Below are 19,025 nucleotides of genomic sequence, written 5' to 3' on the forward strand. Positions count from 1 at the left end.
TAAGAAGTATTGTGAAAATACGTGTGAGTTAAAAAGTGTTATAAAAATACGTATTTTAATATTTAAACATTAAAAATTGTTATTAAAATGCATGTACCAAACGCCCCCAAATTACTGTGTAAATTGCATCTAAAAACCAGTTTGATTAAGAATTTCAAATCCCACCCCTCAAGACGGCTAAGCTTAGGGAAAGGAGGTTAAAATTCAAACTCAATGATTTTTTATATATAGGGATTAGTGATCAAACTCATGGTTGACACTTAAAAAGTTTCCTTTGTGATACTGTTTCTTCATAAAATCTAATTTAAAAACCAAATGACAATTAGCAATACTTAAATACCTTGCATTTGGTTGATTACAAATCAAATTTGATCCTACTTTCTTTCTTTCTTTTTTTAATGAAAGTTTTGATCCTAATTTCTGTTGCGCCGCATGTCTTATAGGAAGATGAAATCTTAAACTTATGGGCCTTTTGGTAATGTTGTTCTAGTAACATTGTTTGTTTGTTTTGAAAATACATGTAAATGAAAAAATGTGTGAAAATGCGTGTAATGTTGTTTAAAAACTGAAAATATGTGTTTAAACTCCTATACCAAACAACGCCTAATTCACTTGGGTCATTGTTTTGGATCAATGTTTATTCATTGAAAGGAATGGTGATGGGCCACAAATATAAGATATTGAAAATGACATACCCATAACAATTGTGATGATATCTGTTAGTCAAGGAGAATGGTTGACAATCATATGACCAATAGTAGTATTTGTATAGAATTGTCTATAGTTCAGATCACGTAACCCTAGCCCCGAGAAAAGGAAAAAGATAAGGTAAGGGCTGACAATAGGGTTAGAGAAATAAAAACATTTTTCCAATGTAGTTTTCTTTTGTCTTTATTTTTACGCATGAGAAAAGTCTTGTGGTAGCTCGACTACTTGTTACTTGATAGAAGAGAATTTGGTTTGCTTTTGCTTATGTAAGTTGCGTATCATGGTTTAATATGTACGATTAGCCACCCAAAACGACTCTAGTTATTATCTTGGTTTAGATGGTGAAACAAATGAAAATATGGAAAATGTAAGAATGATGGAAATATGGAAATATAGAAAATGTTTCAATTTCTTTTACGTGTATAGTAGGGATTAGGGAGATTAAGTGAAATAAAAGGATTGAAAATGTAATTTGCACAAATTTATTGTTCTTGCCTAATTAAATATGAAGGAATTTTTATTATTATTAGTATGTGTTGAGGTCTAAAAAATCATAACACCAAGGTCCAAAGAAATAGCATAATGGGCCAACTCCATGGGAAGTAATGATAAAAGGGTTGAGCTCATCACTAGGGAAAAGGATGGTAAGCCCAAAAGATTTGAAGCCCAAAATCCATGAAACGGTAGGCTTTAGGGCCCATGAAACAAAGGGAAGAAAGAAAAGGCCCAACCTGCCAAGATTAGAGGATCAAAGAGAGTCCAATGGAAAGAACTGGGTCGGGATCCCTAGAGGTTGCCAAGGGCTCGAGATCCTCCGGACGTGCAGCACAGTTGAGGTGGGATTGAGACAACTCAAAGGGAGTACCAAAAAACCATAAGAAACGAAGGATAGATGTGTCCTTCTCAAGCACCCAGTGATGCAGTAGGGAACTAGAAGGCTTGGAGTAACCATTCATGAACAAAGGGGGCAGTACCTCAGGGAATCTAGAACAAAGAACTATAAGGGGAAATGGTTGGGAAAACCTTCAACCCAGCAAGAATGGATTCCGCTCACTTGAGAAAAATGACAAGAAGAAGAACAACCAAAAACTGAGTCTAAAAAGGTAAAAAAGCCAAAAGGCTGAAGTAACTCTCTAAGGACACCTCAGAATGGAAAGTCAGCAAGGGACTTTTAGGGATACAACACCAAAAAGAGAAAATTATAAGGAACAAGGAAAGGACCTAGCCCTTTGAGTGACTAGCATAGCATGGGCTTTGGTACCCAGGGGAGCAAAAGAGAGGAATCAGTGGTACCCCGAAACCCTAGAATGACACTATAAAAGGGGAAGACAGCCAACATTGAAGGGCATTCAACAATAGTAAATCACAACAAAATTATTGAGAAAACTCTGTTAATAACTCAAAGAAAGTAGGGAAATATCACCTGGTATCCCAAAAACAACCACTACAGAACATACTTGGATTCAAAGGGATTCGAACTTTGCAAGTCTTAGAAGCTTAGATAGCCATCTAAATCTGTAATTTTTGAACTTATTTGGACCTTGCAACACGTCTTAGTGAGCACATTGTAATTCACAATTAAGAAAAATAATGAAATATTTCATACTGATTTGAGGATCCTTAACAGTTATTTCGTGTGTTTCTTTATTACATTGTTTTTCTTTACTATTTCTTACCGCTCAATTCATATATTCTTGCTTGCTAGTATGTACGTATTGTAGGATCCTTACTTTGTGCACCACTTGGTTTGTAAACAACCCATTTAGCTGCAGTGAACCAAGTCCAATCCCTTCAAACTACAACAACAAGGCCCAGGGTCCTTGCTTTAGCTTGGGCCTGGACACTATCCAAAAAGGGACCCTCACAGTATGTAAAAATAATTTTCTTTTCTATTATGTTATATCGGTTAAATTAGTAGAGATGAATATGTCACATAAGTGTTCTATTATGGGCTTGGGCTTGGGCTTTTCAGTGTTACAAACTCCCATAAGTGGGTTGTGTTGTTGACTTGGGGATGCTTTGGCATGATCTTTGTTTGGGCCATTTTGGCAGGCTTCAACTAAAAATTACAATTGCATGAGAGCTCTGTACATAAAAATTATGTCCATTATTTTCTACTTTTCTTTCTAATACCCTAGTGGCCGGCCAAAATGGCCCATTAGCATTAATTTTTGAAATATTTAGCAACAGAGCACTGTTTCGGAAATAATTAGGGAAATACCACTTTTTCGGGCCCTATAGCGGCGTTTTCATGCAAAATTTTTTTATAAGTCCCATAACAGGTTCAAGGGGCCCTATAGTGGCGTTTTTAAGCCCTATAGTGACGTTTTTGGGCCCTATAGCGGCGTTTTCCTGCAAATTTTTTTTATAAGTCCCCATAACAGGTTCAAGGGGCCCTATAGTGGCGTTTTTTAAGCCCTATAGTGACGTTTTCGGGCCCTATAGCGGCGTTTTCGGAAAAAGTGGTACTTCCCTAATTATTTCCGAAACAGTGCTCTGTTGCTAAATATTTCAAAAATTAATGCTAATGGGCCATTTTGGCCCTAGTGGCTAGTAGTTTTATCGTACTTCCCCTCCTTGGTTTTGAGCTCAATCTATTTTTGTCAATCAATTTATAGTAGTAATTTTTTTTTTTTTAATATTGTTCGTAAAGAAGAAATTAGTTCTTGTTCTCAAGGGGTTTTCTATATATATATATATATATATATATATATATATATATTTTTTTTTTTTTTTTTTTTATATTCTTTAATTACTGATCAAAGTGTAAATGATGGAAACCTAGTCAATCTAGAACAAACTTGTAGAAAAACTGAAAATCCCTTCATTTAGAAAAATAATTTTGAGTTCTTTGTGATCAGTAACATGGAAGATGTGGGCCATTTAAAAATAAATTTTATTATTCACAATTTTGAGCTTTTTACCAAGGGTTATAAATAAATTTTCTCAATTTATATTGCAAAAAAAAAAAAAAAAAGCATTAAAATGATGTATTGTTTCAAAATATGACCCTTCAAATCTAAATTAACTCTTTCATAAATACCACTAAGTACCTTTAGTATAATAGTTACTCTACAAGTATAAGTTCTTATCGAGGAAGGGGGGGGGGGGGAGTGGGGAGACCAGAGCCATGGATTCAAGTCTCTAAGAGAGGGCTAAATAAATAATCTCTTTCGGAAATAAAGATTTGTTTCAGGTTTATTTAATGAAATTGATTGCGTTAAAATTCTTTTTTATTTTCTTACATGATAAGATTTCAGGTCTCTTTTTTGATACCGTAAATATAGTCATCTAAATGTATATATATGTGTGAAACTTCCTTCTAGAAACTTGAATCCCGACCTTTACTCCTACACCCTACAAGTACTTATACTTGTAGAGTAACCATCACACTAAGAGTGTGCAATGGTCCAAAGGTCCAAACTCACGCTGACATTAAAACAAGTTTGACCCATGAGAACAAGATCAATCAAAATTCGGAACACAATTAAACATGAAAGGAGAATCATAATTAAAATTCTTGAAACATTAATACAAATGGATGCTAAAAATTGTATCAAAAATCACTTTCATATTTCCCTAAGCCAACAAAACAAATAACTCCAACACAAATGAAAGTAAAGGCAACATAAAAATTAAAAAAAAAAAAAAATTCCATATAAAAGAGAAGACCCCTTCCCTTTTTGTGACCACCTATTGGAAAATGTTTGCAGCTTTGCAAAATATAGGTCAATAACCAATTATTAGTGTTTAAGTCACTAAAACTTAATTAATTGGGTGTTGTGACACTTGCTTATTTACATCCTTGGGATTGCAACCTCAACATAATATTTTAGCAAAAACACTATTTTGGTTTTTAGATTTTAGAGTCATAGTCAATTTAGTCCCTACATTTTAGTAACAGTTAATTTGGTCTCTGTTATTTTGTGGTCTTGACCTATTTGGAGTGAGGAGAAAATTAATGCAAAATTTTTTTAAAATATTTTTAGGAGAATTAATTCAAAACTTTAAAATGATTTATCTTAACCTTCATAAATTGTCAATAAAATAAAAAGACTGAAATACATTTAAGACCCTTAAAGTTCGAGGTTATTATCATTTTTGCCCTCTACATTTTAAAATTTTCACTTCATGTGATTCAATTTTTTGTTTGGCTTTTTCCATTTCAAAATTTTTATTATGGTTCTTCATGAATATTAAAATTGTGATATGTAAGTGACCAAACAAAAAACTAAATCAAACATGAAGGGTCAAAATAAAAATTTTGAAACATAAATAATCAATATAAAAACAAATTAAATGTGAAGGGCTAAAATGAAAATTTTGGAATGTAAATTAAAGAAGTAATTGTAAGGACACAGTTTGGAGCCCAAACCCTTATTTTATAGGTTTTGGCCTAAAGAGCCCAACACAATGAATTTTTTTGTAGAGTATGGATCAAAAAACTAGGTTTTAACAAGTTAAACGTGGTATTGCATGGAATAAGGTAACACATGAACAAGAGCAAAAACCATTATACTGAAAGATCACACGATCTGATAGGGCTAAACACTTAATTTGTATCTACAGATCAATGCAATGGGGTTCCTTTGCATGCTACAGTACTCTCTCCTCCTTTTTTCCATCCCCCTTTCATGGGGGCTTCTACATATTATATAGGCATTTTCTTATCATCTAGGCTTTACACTTGTTGATCATCCAAGCCTCCACTTGAGCACCTGTGCCATCAGATACCTCTTTCAATTCTCTGTGAGTTGTGGTAGCCAAGGTAGTACTGTTCAGGGGTCTTCTCCACATTAATGTGGCCTGGAAAGTAACTGTAGTGCATTCAATGTGGTGATGACAGCTTTTGCTTAGATATTTTGTATTTCCTTCCTTTTCACGTATTCAGGGGATGGGCTTCAGTGGCTGAGATGTCCTTTCACTCAGAATTTTCAATGTCCGAGGAGAAATTCCTCCTCGGACATGTTTTCTTTGTTTCCAGTGATGTTTTTCTAGTGATGTTTAACATGAATTACTTAAACCACATTAACTCCTCGGATGGGCTGGTGTCCTCGGACGGGTCCAAGGCCTAACCTATTACTTTGGGCCATAGTCCCTACACTAATATAGCGGAAAACCTATGAGAATTAGAACATGTCTTCTTCAAGAAAAATAACCTTGAATTGACAATGTGATAATGTCTAAAATCCACTAGAGAAAGAATAAACTCTAAACTTTTTTATTAATCTGATAATTAAATGTCTTAGAGGATAGAACATGTTTAAATAGTAAAATAAAAACCTAGGGCGACTAGGAAAATGCCCACCAAATCCTAATTTGCGCTAATCACAAGATGAGGTGGCAGAATGGTAAATTTTACCAAGAACAACAAAATTGAGATTATTGCAGAATTAAAAACTATTGTCTCTAAGAGATGTCCCAAAATAAATGAGACTTTATTTTGAATTTTATATTAAAAGTTATAAAGGAAATAAATATTACAAAAAATGGAAAAAACGGAAATTTTAGGGACTATGCCCAAAAAGTGGCTTCAATTGTGGCCTAAGGCAATGATTTTTTTTTTTTTTTTTTTTTTTTTTTTCCCAGTGTCATTTCCCTACACGTCACCAATTTTTACGAGATTTTGTCTTTTTTGTCAATGATTTTTACTAGTACTTTTTATTAAGTCATTGTTGTTGTGTGTGTGTTTTATGGTCAAATGGTCTTACTTTAGAATTCCTAGAAGTATGTACTTTTTTGATACCTGAAACCATAAAATCAGGGTATCTAAAGAAATAGAAAAGAAACACCTCCCCCCCCCCCCCCTCCCCCCTTCCTAGGGTTGAGAATTAGATAGATAATAGTATACAATAAAGAAATAGAAAAAGTAAAATGCCAAAAATTGAAGGAAAGAAAAGAATATAAACTAGAGTACTTGCTCACAAACCCAAGACCCCACCATAATTTTCTTTTTCTCTTTCCTTCTTTTAAATTTGTTTGGAAGTTTAGAGAGGAAAGAAAATATTAAATTAAAATGGAATAAATTGGAATTAAAAGGCTTAATATAATCTCCATATTTAGAGTTTAATAAAATAATAATGAATAAAAAAAATAAGAAAAAAAGAATAATTTTGTCTCCGTTAATCAAGCGAAGGAGGTGTTCAATTCCATTTGTTCCTTTGTTGTTTTTGTTTCAAACAAAAGAAGGATTCCTTGCTTTCACTCCTCTCAAGCAAAAATTTATCTCATCTTATATTGATGAGAATGAATAAAAAATAAGATATAAAGAATAACTTTGTCTCAATTGATCAAGTGAAAGAGGTGTTCAATTCCATTTTTTTTTTTCAAACAAAAGAAGGATTCCTTGCTTTCACCCCTCTCGAGCATAAATTTATCTCAACTTATATTGGTGTTCAGTATCATATAGGAAAAGTTTAATATGTTTACTTTACTATTTATTGAGTCATGTTTTTGGTAAATTTTTTGACATAATAGTATAATCATAATTAAATGAATTTGTAAAGGACGTTATTCATCCTTATAAAGTCATAGCTATCAACTCTTTGCATGGTGTTTGGATGAAAGGAATGTAGAAAGAAATGACTTGTTGTTTCTTTATTTTGAAATTATAAGCTTATAATAGCAAAAGGAATGGAATGGTTAAATTTGTTCCACTTCCACCCACAATTTTTTATGGAAAATGCTAAAGGCACAACAAATTTCATTATAAAAGTTTTACATATTAGCTTAACAATGGATATCCTAGCTAGATAACTGTAGGGTCACGTTTTTCAGGACAAGCCCAAGATGCATGGAAGCTTAGACCAGTGAGCTCGATACAATGAGTTTGCAGAAAGTGGGCCAAAGAGCTGGGCTTTAGTGTATGGACAACAATCATCACGGTGTTCCTCATGGGCCGAGTTTACCAAAGAAAATTGGTCCTTGGCATGATCCGAGGAGCTTTTCCTGGTATCCTTGGTATGTTGGGGGGGAAGGATCCCCTTTTTTGTTTCTCTTTATTCCCTTTTTATAGTCGTTTTCTTCCTCCTGAATGAGGTCCCTAGGATAGGTACTTGTCCCATCAGCCTCTTCCTTCAGTTGTTGGGAGTGGTTGTAAGGACAGAGAAGTATGGTTCTGTCAGGCACAAGGCACTAAATGCAATAGTGGCAGCCTTTCCTTTAGACGCTTCCGTTTTCTCCGTTGTCTTTTTCTGCTTTAGTGTTTTTTCTGCCCTGTGGAACGATATGGAGTGTCGCTACTGGTGGTATGTTGCCTCTTTTACCCTAGGCTATATCTCAGCCGAGCAGGATTCTCCCATGGCCGAGGAGGGATTTTCCTGGGCTGGGCCCCTGGCCCAATGTAGACATCGACATGGACCTATTAGCCTTTTACCCCCTGCCCCCCACAATAACGTTAACAACATAATTAAGATATATATATATATATATATATATATTATAAACATTAATTTATCATGTAACTGTGTTCAAATTAAAATAATTTTTTTTTCTTGGATATGTGTTTGACTTTTATGTAGTAAAATTTGCATTGCGCCTTTAATCACTCATTTTGTATTGCGTTTAAGCAAAATAATACATACTTATTAATTAAGTCAAAATTAGATGTTTACCCTCATTCAACTAAGAGAGGTGCTATGTCCATAATATTTTTCACAATAAATCATATGTGATTAGTTATTAATGGTTCTACTTTGAACCTACCACTGAAATTACTTTTCTACCCCATCAATAACAACCCGTAACAATCTGTCACATAGGATTTGTTGTGAAAATGTTATGGACATATCATTTTTCTTCAACTAAAGCACAAATAAAAAATAAAGAACAAAGATGACATTAAATTCCTCTCTCTCTCTCTCTCTCTCTCTCTCTCTCTCTCTCTCTCTCTCTCTCTCTCTCTCTCTCTCTCTCTCCTCTCTCTCTCTCTCTCTCTCTCCTTTACATCTAACATCCAAAGAAAGAAAGAGATCACCAAATTTACGCGTTAAGTTTTTTATTCCTTCTCACTTCCTTATACTATCCAAAATTCTTTTTTGAAATCAAAAGAAAGGAATCAATAGTGTTATAAATATAGATCTACCCAACATATATTATTCATGCAACCAAACGGATCAATGGTTATATATTTTAAGGGAGCCAACAAGTAGTAGCTTGACCAACGAAGCTTCGAAGCCAAATCCAAGTTCTTGTTCAATTCCTCCGTGAGTATTGCTTGTTGTTATTATTTTAAATAAAATAATAGCTTGTTCTATATTATAGAAGTGAAATACAATAAGGTTTAATTGCTATTTTGAAATTAAAATTTATGATGAGTTAGTGGGCATTTTTCTTTGCTTATCCTCCAATTTTTTTTCACTAAATTGAGAGATTGAAGCTCAGTTTCATTTGAAGATGATTGTCTTTTTTAAGTGCAAATAGCATTTTGTTGAAGTGTACAAAAAGTTGTACTTGTTGGAAGAGTTCATTTTCCAAGTGGGTATCCAAGATAATCCATTAATACATATTTATTCACATGCACTTAGAACACCACCTAATCAATTAAAAGCAAAGCACACACAACTATCAAGTACAATAGAAAAAAGCAAAGCATCCACCACTTTCAACCATATGATGATGGGACTTGAACCTGCAATTTCTACAATTTACCTTGCAAACGATTTGTTTATCATTGCCCCCTCCTTTTTTTTTTTTTTTTGATTGGAAACATATAACATAATTTCATTACTACGGACAATTGTCCAAGGAACTTACATCAAACAGAATTTGATGTTCTATTAAGGGAGGAGTATCCTCTACCCATATTACACTATCTTCACATTCATTGCATTCCTAGCTAGCAAGTGCTCTACTTCGTTAGTGTTTCTTCTAGTATGCACAGCCTTCCAAGAGTTGAACTGCAGCAGAAAACGTTTCAGACCTTTGACAATCATTGCCCCCTCCGTAAACTTGACTTTGGTATCAAATGTGCCTCGCTACCGCTCATCTTTTTAAAGGAAAATTGCTAAAAGTATGGTAAGTTTTAATAGCTATCTCATAAATGAATATTTAAATTGTTTCTTTATTATTGATGACACATTAGTTTACAAAACTAATGTAAACATTTTCATATATTAATTATAGATATGTATGAAATGGTGAATGTGAAGTTTGAAAAAATATGTTTCCTTCAATTAAAGCCAAAACTAGATGAAGATCCTTTTAAAGTATCTAGACTAAAATATTTTACTCTGGTGAGTCCTTTAAATCCTCACATTCTTTTTAAAATAAAAGGCTAAGATTTTACCGCCTCCAATTCTTGTAAATCAAAAACCATCCCCTTTTCTCACCATCCATCTCCGCCTCCAGTGTCATCCCACCACACTCAACAGTCAAGAATCCGCCAAACCCAAGACATCGGAAAAAACCCATCACCAGTGGCCAACTTCAATCAAAATTGCTACCAAACCTATCAGACCCAGAGAACAGAGTCATGGAAAACATTTGCCGTACTAAACCCATCTCCTATTTCCACTTGAACAGGGTAATTAGTAAATGTAGTACCAATCCATAATCTAGCATGCACTGGCTACAAGAATTTGTGTCCAAATGATAACGCCACCAAGGGAATGGCCAAAGTAATTGCAAAATAAAATATAAAATGTCCAATCTAGTATCAGATCTAGGGAGCAATATTTTCGAAAACACAACCAACTCTTGGAACTGTAAGTATTTGATCTAATCACTAATCAACATGGAAACATCCATAATCTGTAAAATATCCATTTTTGGTGGTAGCTGGGTTTAATCAGGTCAAGGTTTATTGAAAAAAAAAAAAAAATCTGGGTTAATGCCTTAATGGTGATGGGTTTGGTTACTGTTAGAGAGATTTTTTTTAAGCATTATTTTATGTTTTTATTTGTAGATTAATAATTTGGCAAAATCTTAGCTTTTATATTAAAATGCAGACAAATTAGTTTATGTATGTCTGCAGTGGAGCCACGATGAAGCATGACCCCCTGAAATTTTGAATTTTTTTTTAAAAAATATCATATATATTTTTTCAATTATTTAATGTTTATATATGCATATAAAAATATGGATTTGACCCCTAATATTTTTTTTTTTTTTGAGAAACTGATCCCTAATATTTGAATATTATAGTTATGTTTAAATTATTCAGCATGCGTCCATCATCCTCTTACCTTCTGTAATGACACTACTTTCGCTCGTATGTGTAAGGGATGCGGTGAATGCATAAGGCGTTCACCACGCTACAGTTGCAATCAATGTAACTTCCACCTTCATGAGTCATGTTTCGAATTACCCCTCGAGTTGCAGCCCGCTATACACAGCGAACACCATCTCAAACTTCACCAAAAGCCTCCATATGATGGGGAGACTTGCACATGTAATTGCTGCAATATGACTTGCAAATGGTTTGTTTACCATTGTTCCCTCTGCAAATTTGACCTTGATATCAAGTGTGCTTCTCTACCTCCCACCATTGGAAGTGAAATTCATGACCACCCATTAACCCTCTTTGTGAAGTCGATCTCCTTCATTTGCGATTGTTGTGGTAAAGATGGCAACAGCCTGCCCTACCTATGTTGCAGAAACTATGGATTTTGGGTCCACCACAATTGTGCTTCCTTGCCACGCATAGTCAAACATATACGGCACAAGCACCCTCTCAACTTCATCAACTCTATTAAGGCTGATGATTCCAAGCAAAGATTTTGTCGTCTTTGTGTTCAAATGGTGGACACAAACCACGGGGTTTCAAGATGCGATTATGTTGCCCACCTTGATTGTGCTACAAACAAGAAAGAAATGGATGAAACATTTATGTGGAAATTGAAAGGTAAGGATCCTATTGAGTCAATTATAATTATGCTAGAATACGAAGATTCAAGTCTTGATGAATTTACCAAAGAATTGTCTTATATTGTTAAAAGAATTGAGGGAGAGGACAAAATTGAAATGGCCATAAAAATCAAACATTTCAGTCATGAGCATGACTAAAAACTTATTAAAGAGCTTGAGAACTATGAAATATGTGACAGGTGTATATGGCCTAGTTTCCCTCCATTTTACAACTGTGCTCAATGTAATTTCTTTCTTCACAAATCTTGTGTAGAATTATCTACTAAAACGCAACGCCCACTTCACTAGCACCCACTCATCTTATGGCTAAGGAGACCAAAGCTCAGTATGTGTGATGCTTGTTTATGTTTAAGTAATAGCTTTACCTATGTGTTCGATGCATGCAATTTTTCACTTGATGTCTCATGTAGTTTGATATATGAGACGCTTAAACATGATGATCACGAGCATCCCCTTAATTATCCTCTCTAGCTCAACATCTACAGGAAAGTGCAGTGCTTGTAATTCTAAGGGTAAAATCTTTCGTTGTAGTAGATGTGAATTTACCCTAAATTTTAAATGTGCTACATTACCCCTAACCGTGAAGTATGAACAACACGAGCACCTCTTTACTCTTTGTTATACTGTTGAAGATGACTCAAGTGAATATTATTGTGATATTTGTGAAGAAGAACGAGATGCAAAGAATTGGTTGTACTATTGTGCAGATTGCGATTATCCTGCTCATCCCCATTGTATTTTTGGATATGCCAAAAATGATGAAGAAGACTTTCGAAATATCAAGTTTGGGGTCACTGCACATATTCGTTCCATCAGCATCCCCTCACTCTTGTTCGTGAGACTAAGGACCAACTTCTATGTGATGAATGTAATAAACCTTGTGATGCATTGGCTTATGAATGCACCTCATGTAACTTTAGTATTCACCAAAATTGTTTTGCAAGGTGGGAGAATGATATACTTGACTTTCACCCTTAAGGACGGATACTGCCACATGGCTAGTGCTATATACAAGTGCTATATACACTTTCTATTTGACTTCTTTTCTCAGCATCTAAATTTTTCCTTGTCTACATGAAAATTATACTAGTCAATCTTGTTCTTATTTTATTGGCTGAGGTGGTTTATAATACCACTTGTAAGAACTCGATTTGTAACGACCCAAAAAGATTTTGGGATCGCACATAAAAAGGCCCAAACAATATAATTTGTAGAGCATGGGTGTTAAGAACTAGATTAACCTCCGTAGAATAAAAAGATTCAACCTCACGTTTATTGATGGGTCAGAGCTGGTGCAACAATTGGTTTTTCTTTGAAATCGATACCGTTCTTTTGTTTTTCACCTTTTCTTCTTGAGTCTTCTCTTTTTTCTTCTCTATCTTTCGATCTCCTTCCTGCATGCCCCCTTTTCATGTTATATACCGCCCTCTTTATTCCATCTTCACCGCACACGTGTAGGTTGGGTTCAGGGGATCTCTTTCTGTCCCATCTAACACCTTCTGGAACCTCCTTCTAGTAGCTGTAAGGCTGCTTCATCACAGTTCAGGCATCACTTCCACATTAATGCGGCCAAAGAGTTGGTTGAGAGGCAATTAATGTGGGGCAGCTGTAACCGCAGATATTTGTTTGCCCTCTCTCTCTCCCACCTTGAATGGCGATGCAGCTCCGAGATGTGTTTGTCACCTGATGGCGTCCTGATTGTCCTCGGACTCGTATTGCCGAGAAGGGTTTTGTCCACGGACGAATATTGAACTCCCCTTTCATGATATTCCCTCTTCCCTTCATTTGGTTACCCCTTTAATCTGATATGGGCCTCCTCGGGCAGGTTTGCCTCCTCAGATGGGCCACAGGCCCAATTAACTTGACTTTAATAGTTTTAGTGACCGACCGGCCCCCACACCACTCTTCTCAATTTCCCTGCTGTACTTATGAGAAATCAATTATCATAAATATTATAAGCTTTCTCTGTATATGGCCCTGTAGTATCTGTGTGTTGCAGATAATGAAGCGTGTCAGTGCCTATATATCGTCCAGCTACCATATTCATAGCTAAAATTGAAATTTAAAAATGAAGTGTTCCATTGAAGATGAAGTAGCATTTCAAACAGCTAAACTGCAATTCTGCAACGCTTCTATCAATAAGACTCCATGCAGTACATCTGTACATGTTTTCTTAGAGGGCTGGAGATGAGACATTGAGACTGCAGTAATCATATCTGTCTACATCTTACACATCCCAAATTCGACTGAAAAGTGATATTTCCAATTAATGCTTTTCCTGTGTCCACTGATTATATCATATGTTTTTCAAGTGCGACTATGATACCCATCACAAATTGATGCACATATACATGTTGAGGTTACGAATCCACAAGACTATTGGTGAAAATTGGATCACCAATAAAGGAACATTTTTTGTTTCCAGCTTTTCTTAAACTTGCGAGAATTCAGCATAGCTTACTCTGCATATATACTCAAGTGGTACAACGCACAAATCATGTTTCCCCATATTTGAAATTAACATCTCACAAGCTTTGTAAATTAGAAGTTCGTTATCCATGGGTGGAATCCTTCTCCTGCTGAAACAAGTTCACTTTAATTGTCTCAGTTTTTTGTATCAGACTTCTCTTATAATTAATTGTTATGCCAATTAAATATAACTCCCATTTGGATTAAATTTAAGAGTATTTTACAAATATCATCCTTGCACTTTTGACGTGTCAATTTAGTCCTTAGACTATGGATTTAAAGAATTAACCTTATACGACATTTGATTTTGACAAATCACCTTCTATTAATATTTTCTATTAAAGCCTAAAGGATTAATCACGTAATATGTATAAACTATAAAGTAATTATAGCATTCCAAAATTATTGATGATGAGAAAAAATAATTTATAAATCATATGATTCAATCGTTAGTATTTAACAGAAAAGACTTGTATAAAAGGTTTAATTTGTCATAATGTGCAGGAGGTTAATTGTTCGAATCGCCAATAGAACCTGACATTCATGTTAAAATCTAATTATGATTTTGTGCAAACTCCTAAATTTAGAAAATAAAAGGAGAAAAAAGTATCTTCTTTAAACAGAGGCAGTGTCATTCCTTTATTTGAAAGTGTCATGTGTCTTTCCCCAATTCAGATATGTTTTCCACCACATTTTAAAGACGTACCACTCTTTCTCCAGGTCGTGCGACCAAATTTCTCTCTCTATTGTTTCACACTTCTTTTCATGTCAATATCAAGAACAATCCAAAAAATCAAACACACAAACCTATAAAAGGCCAACCTAACCCCTCTGCATTCGTCAACAGACATAAGCCAAGTAGCCAACCCAACCCATAAAATAAAGCAAGCAACAATCTCACAAAAGCTAAACCACCGGATATTATTTAAGAGTAGTGTTTATTATACACACTAATCCACACATTCATATGCACATGCAGAAAATGAACTAAAATTGTAAGACAATATTGTAAAGGCACATCTTCAAGGTGGTGTTTTGGAGAGCACAGTGCCAAAGTTTTCTGAGGAGAAAAAGAGGCAGCATAAGGTGATTAACGTTGCTGAAGAGAGGTCCTCAGGGGAAGACATCAAGGCTACAAAGGCTAAGATGTGATTCATACCACTGCTTTGCATATTTTATAGTCTCACTTTTGCAATTTGCCTTCGCAATTTGCTTTTGTATTTGAAGCTTTTGTAATTGAAGCTTTTGTAATATATATGGTCTTAATGCAATAAAATCAAGTTCTATTATTTGGAAAGTTCAGCCAAGGTTTAATTAACGAAAGAGATTCTGATGCTCATATTACCAAAGTTGATTTAGGAATTATTCTATCAGCCTGCGTTATATGCCTCTTTGAGCTAACACGGGTTATTGATTTTTTTTTTTTTTTTTTTTTTGAGATTGAAGATAGAAACTTTATTGATGTAAAGAAAACACGAATACAAACGAAGACTCGCATCAAACTGTGCATGTCTCAGTAAAAGCAGGAAGACAATAAAAGATAATATCATAATAATTCCAAGCAAAAAAAAAAAAAAAAACACAAGGCCTAAGAGCTCTCTTGAGTGGCTGAAACTCGCTGATATGTCTCCAAAACTGCCAAAGCCCCTTCCAGATCCCCTTTGGCTGTGCTTGAGTTTTCTCAAAATAGAACTTGTTTCTTGCATTCCAAATTGCCCAAGACACAACTGCCCATTGTTCTAGTTCCCCCTTTTAACAGTCAGCTTTTCTGCCATCACACCGAACAGATGAAAGAATTCCTGGACTTCATTGCTGTATTTCTGCACTTTCCCCTTCACCAATGCCCAAACATTTGGAGCGAAAGGACATTCCCATATAGGGTGAGCACAAGTTTCTCGTTGTTGTTGGCATTACTAGCAAGCATCCACGGTCCACCTGTTTTTTCCGTTGGTGGAAGATTATCCCGAGTAGGGAGGATATTGGAGCAAGCTCTCCATATAAAAGTCTTAATCTTTGGGGGCACATTCATTTTCCATATCACTTTCCACCTTCGTCCGTCTTCTTGAGCCCTGGAGTGTTCAGCATCTACCTTCTGCCTTAGTCGAAGAGCCACCTGGTAAGCAGATTAAACTGTAAACTCGTGTTTTCCATTTTCTTTCCATATCAGCATGTCCCTAGTGCGAGTCCGATTCAATGGGATAGCTAGAATCTCCCTCCTGCTCCTTGGTGCAAATGTTTCATAGAGCTTTGGTCTGTCCCACTGCCAAGTGTCCATGTCAATGAAGTCAGAGACCTTTTGATTTATATTTTCTCCATCTCTGAATTCTGGTTTGTGTGATAACCATATTGTCGACGATGCCAGAATATACTTATGCAAGCTTCTTTACTCGTTAATAATGAAGTATAATATTGGAGCAAGAAACTGTCAGGTTAACGTATCCTAGCCTCCTAGGAGATTCTTGGGCAACTCTTGAGACTTCTCTTCTCCAAGGTCCAAATTCACGCGGAGTAATCAAAACAAGTTTGACCCAGGAGAACAAGAACAATCAGAAAACACAGTTTAACATGCAAAGAGGATCATAATAAAAACTCCAATACAAATGGATGCTACAAATTGCATCAAAGATCACTTTCATGTTTCCCTAAGCCAACAAATTAAACAAATAATTCCAACATAAATGAAAGTATTTCACTTAAAAAAGAGAAGTTCCATTTACTTTTTTATGGCCCCCAAATTTCAAAATGTTTACACCTCTGTAAATAAATGTCAACGACCAATCATTAGCAAAAGGGCTAGAACACTGAGCAAAAAGCCAAAGAACATATGGAAATGTTTGAAGTCAGTAAACCTTAAAAAATAAAGCAGACTTAACGATTATTGTCATTAAAAAGTTCTTTGTTAAAAGGGAATGCGGTAGTGCACTCCTTATCTATACAGACATTTTTATTTACCAATTTACTAGTCTGGATGAAAGATGTGTCATTGAGCGTTGATTACGTACTTCAGCTCGATTTATAGAAAACTAGTAACATTTTTTATCTATCGAACAACTATTGAAAGGTGTCAAGAAGCTCAAACTTGCACAGCGATTTGCAGAACCTAGGATGCAATCTTTGTCCAAACAAAATACAATTCTAAACTAAATACAAGACTAAACTTGCTCACTGTCGACTGTTTACCAACCTAAAGCTAGAACCTAACAGTAAGAAATTGTTGGAGAGAAGACCAGGCAGCAGCAGCAAAGTGGGAGCTATAAATCGTGTTTATCTGCTTTGCAAGGGACACAGGATTGTGGAATGTGGACTATTCCATTATGTATACATGCCTTGCTTTTCATAGCTAGTATAGATGCAAAATAAAGTGATGCTATTTTCTTCATTTATTTGTGCCCAAGTATTTTGATGGAAAAAGAATCATTCTTATTCACTAATTTCCAATTAGTTTCATGCTTTTTTTTTTTTTTTTCTTTATAAACCAATTAGTTTCATACTTATTTGTACATCAAACAAGTCGAGCTCAAAGAGACTTTTTCAGCTGGTCAGTCTTTCAAGACAGGCCTCAGCATTATAAATTTTGGCCCAATTCATCATTTTATTACAATTCCATATTGAAGTGTCAATTATCCATCAAAATTTCTTACAAAATCATTTCAAGTTTTTCCATTCTTCATTCACTCACTCCTCTGGCCCCGAAGGAAAAAAAAAAGGGGGGGGGGGGGGGGCTTCTCTGGATGGGCGGTGGCAATAAATATTTTTGTTTGTAATGGGCTTGGGATAGCAATAACCTTAGAACAACTTTGTTTGGGCTTTACAGTCTTACAAACTCCCATAAGTGGATTGTGTTATTGTCTTGGGATTGCTTGGCGCAATCTTTGTTTTGTGCATTTTGGCTGTATTCAACTAAAAATTACAATTGCATGAAAGCTTTAAATACTTCAATTTTTAAAGTGGATTTAAGATGTATATTTATTTTAAAAATAAAAAGAAGAAATTATGACCATTATTTTCTGCTTTTCTTTCTAATAGCCTAGTAGTTTTGTGGTACTTTCCCTCCTTGGTCTTAAGTTCAATCTATTTTTGGTAATCAATTTTTAAAAGTAATTTATTTTTATTGCTCGTAAAAAAGAAATTGGTTCTTGTTCTTAAGTGGTTTTCTAAAATTATTATTGTGGGGGCCGGTCGGTCACTAAAACTATTAAAGTCAAGTTAATTGGGCCTGTGGCCCATCCGAGGAGGCAAACCTGCCCGAGGAGGCCCATATCAGATTAAAGGGGTAACCAAATGAAGGGAAGAGGGAATATCATGAAAGGGGAGTTCAGTATTCGTTCGAGGACAAAACCCTTCTCGGCAATACGAGTCTGAGGACAATCAGGACACCATCAGGTGACAAACACATCTCGGAGCTGCATTGCCATTCAAGGTGGGATAAGGGGCCAAAGGTGGGAGAGAGAGAGGGCAAACAAATATCTGCGGTAACAGCTGCCCCCGCATTAATTGCCTCTCAACCAACTCTCTGGCCGCATTAATGTGGAAGTGATGTCTGAATAGTGATGAAGCAACCTTACAGCTACTAGAAGGAGGTTCCAGAAGGTGTTAGATGGGACAGAAAGAGATCCCCTAAACCCAACCTACACGTGTGCGGTGAAGATGGAATAAAGAGGGCGGTATATAACATGAAAAGGGGGCATGCAGGAAGGGGATCGAAAGATAGAGAAGAAAAAAGAGAAGACTCAAGAAGAAAAGGCGAAAAACAAAAGAACGGTATTGATTTCAAAGAAAAACCAATTGTTGCACCAGCTCTGACCCATCAATAAACGTGAGGTTGAATCTTTTTATTCTATGGAGGTTAATCTAGTTCTTAACACCCACGCTCTACAAATTATATTGTTTGGGCCTTTTTACGTGTGATCCCAATATCTTTTTGAGTCGTTACAAATCGAGTCATTACAATTAGCGTCGTCTGTGGGAAGAGCTTGTATTAA

This window comes from Quercus lobata, chromosome 3, assembly GCF_001633185.2.
Source record: "Quercus lobata isolate SW786 chromosome 3, ValleyOak3.0 Primary Assembly, whole genome shotgun sequence".
NCBI lineage: Eukaryota > Viridiplantae > Streptophyta > Magnoliopsida > Fagales > Fagaceae > Quercus > Quercus lobata.